Source organism: Aotus nancymaae, unplaced genomic scaffold (assembly GCF_030222135.1).
Source record: "Aotus nancymaae isolate 86718 unplaced genomic scaffold, 86718_ANA_hifiasm-v0.15.2.pri h1tg000003l, whole genome shotgun sequence".
Taxonomy (NCBI): domain Eukaryota; kingdom Metazoa; phylum Chordata; class Mammalia; order Primates; family Aotidae; genus Aotus; species Aotus nancymaae.
The window spans coordinates 13,101,596-13,112,539 of NW_026988414.1; positions in this window are offsets into that span (position 1 = coordinate 13,101,596).

The following is a 10,944-nucleotide window of genomic DNA, read 5'->3' on the forward strand; positions in this document are numbered from 1 at the left end:
CACGATTAAACAACCAAATATCATGAGAACTCACTCAATATCATGAGAACAGCAAGGGGAGATCCACCTGCATGATTTAATCACACCTCACCAGGACCCTCCTCCAACATTAGGAATTACAATTCCACAGGAGATTTGCGTGAGGACACAAATCCAAATCATATCACCCTGATTTGATCATTATACATGGTATGCATGTTTTAAAATATCACATGTACCACATATATATGTACAATTTAGTGTTATTTTTTAAATGTTAAGTGCCTTTCCAAAATTATTAGCTAACAAATGAGAGAAGCTGGATTGAAATTCAGAGCTCTCTGACTCCAAAACTTATGTCCCTGATCACAGTCCTACACCATCATTAACTCTATCTGTGTTTTTTTTTCTTCTTTCAAGATCACTCTTGGTTGCTGAGAGAGAAAAGCTGATTCAGAGGACAGAAAAAAAAATGAAGAAACATGATGGTAGAAATAGGTTAGACAGGGAAAATGAGGAAATGAGGGCAGATGAGGGAGACAGATTATTATAAATAAACAGAAGAGGAGGTTTGCATAAAACAAAGATAGAAAAAAAGAGGATAAGGTGAAAGAGAGATGTTTGATTACAGTTTGGGGCCTGCATAATTTGCCCCCTACTAATAGAAATTGATTCTTAAAATAAAGGAAGAAGAAATGTTACAAACAAGTGCTTCTTAACAAACTTGAGTACTCTGTTTGAAAAGGCTTTCTGCCACTACTATTTCTTTACTTGATATTCTTCTTTGTACCTACAAAACAAAGACAGAAAACAAAAGTGGTTTTTTGAGTGTTAGGTGTAACACACAGAGGAAATAGTTTTTGTATATTGATTTATTTAATTTCCAAGAAAACTCTGAAGGGCTATTGACCCTATCCAGTTCCACAAACAATAAAACCTGAGGCTCAGAAAGAGTTCGGTCATGTAATATCCACAGCTAGTTAGTGGGAGATCCGTGTTTTGTGTAAGACAAAAGTTTTTTGCTTTTTTTCCATACATGACTGTTTTCTTTAATACCTGTATTCATAGCCATTATATGATTATACATTATTTGTTTACTGCTTATTTTGTATTTGCAGAAACAGGACTTGAACCCGAATGCTGTCTATAGAACAATTGGCATGTGGCAAGTATTTGATGTTGATTCACGTGAATGCAACATCCACACATAAATGGCTAAACCTTTGTTATGCATAGAGGAAGGAATACCTGTAAAATGACACCTACTATTGGCTCTGAAGATGATACTAGAAGTTGGACTTCTACTAGAGAGTAAAGAGAAATTTCTTGGAGTTTACTACTTCTAACTCTTCATGTATACATATGTACAAACACTGCCTTTACTGGTTAGTTTGTAGGGTAGGTTCATGCTGTTTCCTCATATTACTGTAGGACTTTCTGTGTCCTCCTGTGCCTCTGCACAGTTCAAAAATGGAAGGGCAGTGCAATAAGAAATGATTAAAGAGCTGGAAATGGAAACTTGGGATGCAAGATTAAAGGGATTCAGCCTGGAGAAGAGAAAGATGCAGGGCCAATTTAACAGTCTTCAAGTGCCTAAGAGGATGGCATAAGAAGGAAGGTGACCGAGTTCATATTAGAAAAGAAGAACTGGGCTTAGATTACAGTTTTCAAGACTATAAGGGAAATTAACAAAGAACTGACCAGCTTCAGGTCCTCAGGCACAAAAGCAAGCTATATGGAGGAAGCCGTCTTTTTTCCTTCCTAGATAGAATCATTAAGTGAATAAATGTTCTTATGCCTTGTATTGAAAGTAGTTTGTAATAAATTCATTAATTACTTGTGCTTCTGCTATATGTCAGACATTGGGATACATTGTGATAAACATTTCTTCTTGCTACTCACTGGAAAGAAAAGGTCACACCCATTTTTACAAATGAGGAAGCTGAGACTCAGAAGTGGAAAGTAATTTCCTGTAAGTCAGACCACTAATAAATGTCAGGGTCAGGATTGCAGGCCAGGTCCATGTGCCTTCAAAAACAAAACCAATGAAGACAATTATAACAATAAACATAGGCAGATGACTTTGTCTTTGGGAGGCACGTTGTATTAAGAACCTTTGTACATTATGTCATTTGAATCTTCCCACAACCTGACTTAGAAAGGTTTTAAGTCCCTCGTTTTCAAGTGAAGAAGCGCTGCAGAGTGGTAATGTTACCCGGCCAAAGTATTATATTTAGTAAGTGATAAAACCAGGATGTAAACTAAGATCTTCTTGTTCTAAAGACCCCATTTTGCCCTCTATATCATGCCACAACAGCCCCTCAACTTTTTATATTAAAAGGGTTAAGAGTATCCGATAAATCCTAAATTAGTAACTGTCATGTAATAGAGAGATTAAAAATGTCATATAGTAAGAAGACAAGTTGAAACAAGTATGATAGGATGAGCAGATAGGATATCAAGGCAGAAGTGACATTTTAATGGGTCTTTTAGGATGGATAAGGTTTCCTCTCAGACATAAGGAGAAAAAAAAGTGAGACAGGTTAAAGAAGAAGAAAAAAACGTGCAAAATTAACAATAATAAAAATGCAAGAAACATAAGGAGATTGAAAGAATATAAAATGTGTTGTCATGAACCATTTCCAGTAATTTTGGCACAAAGTATAGAAAGCTTCCAAGTGACTACAGTGCATAAGGCAGTGGTGTATATGTTTTATTTTATTCCTAGGCATAAAGCAAGCCCATATTTTCCAACCCTCTTTGTGTCTCAGTAGGATAAGGTGACTGAGTTCTGGTGGGTGCAATGTGGCAAGAAAGATTCAACCAACTAAGAACTTTCATAAGTGAGAAAGCAGCCATTTAGTTATCTGTGCTGGCAGTGAAAGAGGAAGCACTCCTAGCTTGGGACTATATCTTTTAGACTGCCATCTTCCAAAGTGTATCCAAAGTGTACTTGTCATAACATTTATCTATGGAAATGCTCCATTATAATGGATTCTTGTTAAATATGCCTGAATATTCATGTTGTGCTTATTACATCCGCTCTGACAGACTCGTAATAAACACCAGGTTATCGAGGGCTGTGAGAAGTCATGTAGAAAAGCAACCTAGTAAAGTGTTTAACTTGATGTTTTTCAAACACAGTTTCCCCAGATAACTCATTCTAGTAACATCTACAATATCTTTGGAAACTCATGATTTATAGAACACAATGTGGGAAATTGTGCTCTTGTCAAGGTGAATCCATTGAAAATGTTTGACCAGAGAAGAAACAGTTTGTTCTTTCTCCCTAAGTCATGAAATTTCACCCTGTGATGGTTTTTACTCATCAACTTTTCTTTAAACTAAGAGGAGCTGCTAATCACTGTGCATTTAAATTCCACATGAATTGACTCTTCCCATACAGTTCTTGCTTCTTACACTAACATGGTTTCACTTCTGGGTCAAATGACAAAAATCCTCTCTCTCTCTCTCTCTCTCTCTCTCTCTCTCTCTCTCACTCTCTCTCTCTCCCCCCGCCCCTCCTCTCTCCCCACTTTCTCATTTTGGCATAATTCCCTAGAATCCTAGTTCCAAGATTTGTATTTTGGAAGAAAGTGAATATGTGAGAGTAGGAAGTATGTCCTAGGCTTCATATTTATGCTACTTGTTCCAACTCTATTTCACCTCAGCGTTTAACATACGCCTTAATTTTCTGCATGTACCTTCCTCAAACCTTGCAGGGAAGAATTCTATTGCAGGTAAAGGGTGCCAATTGCTTCCATTCCCCTGCATGAGACATCATCACATTTGAATTATGTTTGAATCTCCATCTCAGAGCAACCCAGAATTGAGGCTAAAATCATAGCAATTAAGCAGTGCTTAATGTATCTTTAGGACTTTGAAGAATCAATTTTTTATGAAATAATTATAATCTTAAGGGAGATATATCTGAATATTACATATGACCCTTTTGTTAAAAAAAGGAAGTGGTGGTCCAGAGAAGTGAAATAATTGCTCCAAAGCAATTGAGTACATTGACGAACTTCATCATCCCAACCCTAGTCCTCTAAAGTTCCCTTCAAGAGCAACCACTGTGACTCTGTACATGGTCACGATAGTATAATTTTCCACTCAAGGAGTAAATAAGCTATCAGTTTCCTCCTTTTAGCAATACTAATTCCCACAAGATTACAGTAATCATCAAATAAAATATTATTTTATCATTATTATTTTTATCATTAATGCTTTCAGATAGTCAACTCACAATATTTTTGCCTGCTTTGAAATAAAGCAAGTTTTCCTTTTGAGATATGTCCAATGATAAAGTAAACTGGAAGAATCATAGTCTACATATCAGTCCCCTGAAGAACATGTTTACAAGAGGTGATATAATGTTTTCAGTTTCACGTTTTTAAAACACAAGCGATTATGCGATACGTTAAGAAATATTATGGAGATTTATGTATTAGTAGAGACTAAACTATCTAATAATAGTAGCTTACATTTGCAAAGCACTTTTACCTGTGTGATTTCCTCTGAGCCTAAGATTAATGTGTGAAACACAAAGAGAAGGAAATCTTATCCCTTTTTCTACAAATGAGAACATCCATACACTGTACGATACAATGATTTTCCAAGGTCACAAAGTCGGTAAGAGGTTGAGCCAAAACACACAGTCAGGCCTCTTGTTAAACTTATTTCACCATCATATCTTTGACATGATGAGGACAGTACAGAAAAGCCAGACTTTGGTGTATAATAGGTCTGTGTATAAACTCTCTGGCTTCAGTTATTTTAGCTCTGTACCTGGAAAGAAGTCATTTCACCTCTCTGAGCCTTCATTCACTTAATGTAAAATCAGGGAAAGAATACTTACTTTCATTGTTTCTAGTATTGAGACATAATCTGTCAAATGTTTGGAACATAGAAAGTTCTCAGCACATGTTAGTTCTCTTGAAATGCTATGAGTCTAGCATTGTCTTTTGGAGAATTCTGATTTCAATTTTAAGGGAAATGAGTGTCACTATCTCAGGAGGTTAGCTCTATGACAATGATATTCTGTTACCTAACATCTTTATCTTCATTGCCTGGTACTGAGCATAATGCATATGAGGTGTTTGGCAAATATTATTTTTGAAGAATTAGCAAAGAAATAGTGGCTGTCTCTTCTTTAATGTTTGCTTGGCCTCCTACACATATAATGCACTGTCCAAGGAGCATTGTGAATAGAAAATGGTATAAAACAAGGTCCTTGGCCTCAGAGCCCTCCCAAAGAGCACATGATGAGTTGCAGTGTAAAGGTCCTCAAAGGCATGTACCCAAGAGAAAGAGACTGGCTCAATAGGAACCCAGGACATGGCAATTCAGCAATTCAGTCATTTCTGTTCCTGGATGCACCAGAAAGATTTGCCTTTCAAGAGACCTCATCTGTCAAAATTTTTGGCCTGACCCTCTGGCAATATCTCTACGCCCCAGCCTCATATTCCAAAAACAAGTTAAGGACCTCAGCATTCCAGTCCTTGATAAATAAGCCCCTCTCTCTGAGAGCCTCAATGACAGATAAATCTGTCCACCCAAGGGCATTTTCCAAGCGGGACGGGCTGTTTAAACTCCTTACCAGATTGCAGCTGGCACCCGCCACGTTGATTTTTCCCTCTCCTTATAATCATAATGGGATCTCAGCAATAAAGATGGATTTGTTAATTTCCATCCCCTTCTCACTTTCTCTTTTAATCACTGTCGAGCATAAATTAATTTCAGCTTAAAGAGCTTTCAACAAGATTCCATCATTGCCTAGGGCACCTAAAGGTCAAAAAACAGGAGCCTCTGAAAACGCTCATCAGCTGTTTGCCAGGAATAAACTTTAGTTATTGACACTTCATTATTTCTATTATGTCCATGGCAAGCTGGAGTCGAGAGGGAGAGAGAGAGAGAGAAAAAAAAAAACACCAATTTGATCACTCACCTGCTATGTTAAGTGTCATATTTTTTCCAGAGTCTTTCATGAAGTGGACTAAAGTTCCAGTATCAGGTTTGATATCATACCAGGCTTGATATCACTTGCATATTCCTTCAGGCTAAGATATAGAGTCAAGTATTTGGGTCACCAGGCCTGTTTAAATTCCAATTTTGCTATATATCAGCTGCGGTGCCTGGGGAAAAATACACAACCTCTGAACATTTTTGGTTAAGATGTAATTGTGTTCATCTTATGGAATCATTATGTGGAATTGATGAGAGAGATTGTAAAGTATGGAGTTTTGGCCTGGAATGTCATCGGCATCTCACAAAATGTAGCTACAATTGGTAGCATTTCCCTTAGCATGTCTACCACTTGAAAGTTTATTGTGAGACAGGGACTCTGATAAACGGAAAAAAATAGAGAAACATGCAGGATCACTATGCTTCTTGTGTCTTACCATGGACAAGGGTCAGTATTGTGGTGTGGAAAAGCCTTTCTGAGTGACTTCTAAATATAAACAATCTTCCATGCTCTTTGCTGGACATTGGAGTAAAGTTTGGTATGACTCTGATTAAGCTTATGCCCCACTTCTGTTACTTACTAATTACGTATGATCTTGGCAAATTAGTTCCGTCTGTGAGCCTTAGTTCTCTCAACTGTACTATGGGTAAATCACTTCCCATATTTGATTATTCATCAACATCAAATGACCTAATATATGCAACCAATAAACAGACAAATTTAATAATACCAATAATAGGTCTGTTTTATAACCTACATGTCACTAAACAAAATGATAAAAACACGAATAGTAATATTTAATACATATGGCACAATCTATGTGCTAGCAAATTTTCTAAACACTTTATATAAAATAATTTATCTAAGCCACACTGGAAACCACATAATGGAAGTGTGGTGCTGTTCTCGTCTTACACATGTGAAAACAGAAGTCAGAGGAATCATTTTTAACACTCCCAGAGTTATATATTTAATAAGTAGTGAAATTGGGATTAAAAATCTATATAATCTGTATTCAGAGTCTGAGCTCTTAAGGGTTTTGAACTCTGCTTTGGTTGGATCGGGGAAGAAGATGCTAGTCTACCTGTAAAGCTAGCTACTAATAATGTGGTATGTCATTACCATCTGGTTTTACTTTTATAGAATTCATTTATTCATTCATTTATTCCACATGTATTTATTGAATGTCTACTGTGTTCTAGGTATTAGTTAAGTTGTTGCAGATACAGTAGGAAACTAAACAGACAAAACCCTCTGTTTTTGCAGCATTTATATCCTACTGGTATTAATGACTAGAAAAGGCAGATGTGGAATTACAATTAAAAAGAATAGATTAGAAACTTCTGGAGCCTGATCATAATAGCAGTACAACACTCAGGAGACACTCCAGGTCTCAAAACCTTATATAGATCTCTGTACCTGCAGTTTAAGAATTGTGTGACTTCATGCTCATGACAACCCTGGGAGACAGGCACTGCTAATACCTGCCTTTTGCATATAAGAAAACAGCTGCATAAAGGATCAAGTCACTTGTATAAGAACATGTAGAGAAAGTATTAAAGCTAGATTTTGGATGCAGTTTTTTCTAAGACAGGACCTGGAGGTTCTAAAGTCCCATACATGGACTTTCATTTAAATGCAATATTTATTTAAACAAAAGCAGTGCAGATAAGAGGATTCTTTTAGGATAATTATTCTCAAGCCCTTATAAACATATTTTGTCTTTCTAAAGTTTCATCTTCTTTTCCTTCTCAACCTTAGCTCCATTGTGACCACTGCACGCACCCCAAATTTGTAGATTCCAGAGTAAGCTGTTTCAAAACTATTTCTAATTGTGCTCTCAACTCAAAAGTGTCAGGTACATGCATGATTTCTCCTAAAGACCTGCAAATAAAAATACGAGGTGTGGAATATATTACTCTGGAGCTGGTGGGGCTGCAGAGGTCAAAATAACATGAAGATGAAAGGTTCAAAAAAATGAAATTTAATTAGTGTTTGGTCATTTTGGATGTGATGTATTTTGATTCTGGACTTGAGCTGCTTTTATTAAACCAGGGTCCAGAAGTTAAGTCCTTATCACTTTTTGTTTATTTGTTTGCTTGTTTGTTTTTGAGATGGAGTCTCACTTGGTCTCCCAGGCTGGATTGCAGTGTTATGATCTCAGTTCACTGCAATCTCTGCCTCCTGGGTTCAAGTGATTCTCCTGCCTCAGCCTCCCAAGTAGCTGGGATTACAGGCACATGCTCCCACACCCAGCTAAATTTTATTTCTTGTAGAGATGGAGTTTCACCATGTTGCTTAGGTTGGTCTCCAACTTCTGGGCCCAAGTGACCCACCCACCTTGGCCTCCCAAAGTTCTGGGATTACAGGCATGAGACACCACACCCAGTCGCCTTTAATATTTTTAACACATATTATAGAAAGTACATTTGGCTCAGTCCAGTATGTCCGTCCAGGCTTCTATTCCAGATATTAAAGGAGAGTTTGGGTGATAGCCATATCTTAGATTTCTAAAGATGGCAAATATGGTAAACAGTTTTTAAGGTTTAAAATCCATGTTTACATACATTATCTTATCTTGGATCATCCTTAAGACAAACTTGTTGGTTGCTCATTATCACCTCCACTTTGTCAATGAAGAATGAGAAAATTGAGTTTTTTAATGGGCGTTTGTTTTTCCCCAATATATACTCTGATGAACATTAGACATTGTGCTAAGCCACTCCAGGGGCCACTGAGGAAGAACAGGAGGGACTTAGCTGGAAGTCTCTCACTCCAGTCTCAACCAGAGTAAACCTGCTTTAGGACTCATGCAATATTTATTGAGTGTCTACTATATCACAAGCCACTGTGTAGGGTGGTTCAGACAGACTTTTGACCAAGACAGCTTTGTAGGTCCCTTCCTCTTCACTTCTTTGTAGCAGGGAGTTAGATCAATGCACAGTCATTATTTAATTATATTTCTGATAAGTGCTACAAAGAAACAGATCAAGCTGTAGAATAGGAACTAGTCTGTATAGCATGGGGGTATTGATCATCAGTGAGATTTAACTTTCACAGAGTGCTTCAAGTCTTTAAAGAGTTTGAAAGTCATTGGATTAAGAAAATAATCCCACATTTATTTACTTTTTATTATTAAAAAAAAATCCCACATATAATGAGATCTCAGGTAATTCCCAGAAAAATAGAAATCTTGTTGAATCTCATTTTAGCATGTGCAGTAGACTGCTTATAAACAACAGAAATTTATCTTTCACGGTTCTAAAGGCTGAGAAGTTCAAGATCAAGGCAATAGCAGATTCAGCTCTGGAAAAAGACTTCATTCTAATTCACAGATGGTACCTTCTAGCAGTGTCCTCATATGGTAAAAGAGGCCATGAGCTCCCTCAGACCTTTTTATACAAGGGCACTAATTCTATTCATGAGGGTTCCTGCCTGACCTAGTCACCTCCTAAAAGTTCTCTTTTCCTGCCCATCATCTTGGTGTGGGGGGCGGGGGGACCAGGCAGGGGCAGGATTTTAACATATGAATTTTGAGAGGATGCAAACATTGAGATTATAGCAGATAGCAAATGTGCAATAAAGATTTTTTTCCTTAATCATGATTTTTTAAAATTGTGTGAGGATTCCTTTTAAAATAAATTCTGTTGTGCATAATTAAGGTATACAACATGTTGTGGGATACACATGGATAGTAAAATGGTTACTATAGTGAAGCAAATTAACATATATAGTTACACATTTTGTTTGTTTGTTTTGGTGGCGAGAGCAGCTAAAATCTATTTATTCAGTATGAGTCCTATACACAGCACAGCTTTATTACCTAAAGTCCTCATGTTGTATATTAGATCTCCAGACTTATTCATTCCACATATCTGCTACTTGGATTCTATTGTACTTATTTGTTCCATCAAAATAAATGGACATTAGAACAAATAGAGTGTTTAAAACCTACTAATAATGACAATGACTCAATTCGTTATATCAAAATGTAAGACAATAAAAGTCTGTATTAAAAAGTAGAACTTACCATACAGAACTTCTAATAGTAGAAGTTTTAATCTTCTACTATTGAATCCTATATTAATAATATGATTTTAGGAGGAAAAACTTAGTATTGACAATTGTTTTGTTTGGGGGTTCAGTATGTTTTTTCTGTTTTTTTTTCAATAACTTTGGTTTGATAATAGAGATGTGCAAGTATGATTTTAAGAAGTACTGCTTAGATTTATGCTTGAGTAATGTTATAATGAAAATAATTAAAACCTTCATGGGTGGTCCACAAACGATTGTTTACTCTTTATATGAGACCTTTGTATTACATTAATTTGCAGTAGATGAAGGAAACACTGAACTGGTTTTGACTGAGAAAAGGGCAGCAAAATCAGATCTATATTAAAAAGAATTATCCACCACAGACAGAATGGATTGAAAAAAAACTAGGGGGCAGGGAGTCTAGATAGGAGTTTTATTTTTGGGGAGAGACAGTATGAAGGCCTGAATCAATATAGAGACATTTTGGTGCAATAATAAACTCTTGTTACTGGTAATGATGATGATCATTTAGCTGCACAGAAGTTGCACCCCTGTGCCAAATACTTACAGGGTCTGTAGATTTCAGGCCAGAAATTAGTAAAGGGGCATTTTGTCAAGCTTATTTCCTTGTAATAGTTGTCCTCAATGACCATTTGTGGATTTGACTTGCTTACTTTGTGTGCATTACAACCCAATTAAATCCAAGCCATGTCTTCACAAAGAGCCAGATCTACGAAGACAACACAGCAAGGACACTCTTTAGACTATCCCTACCCTACTTCATCCTCATAATTCCAGGCAAGAAATTTGATTCAGAAAACCGTGGTTAGGAAGGTGGCAGAAAAGGATTGCTTAGTGACCAGACAGAATTTTATTTCTTCTAATGCTATCAGGTCTGAGAACTACACAGGGAGAGAAATCACCAAAGGGAGAGATTGTTCCCTCTTCACAAATATAAATGAGTA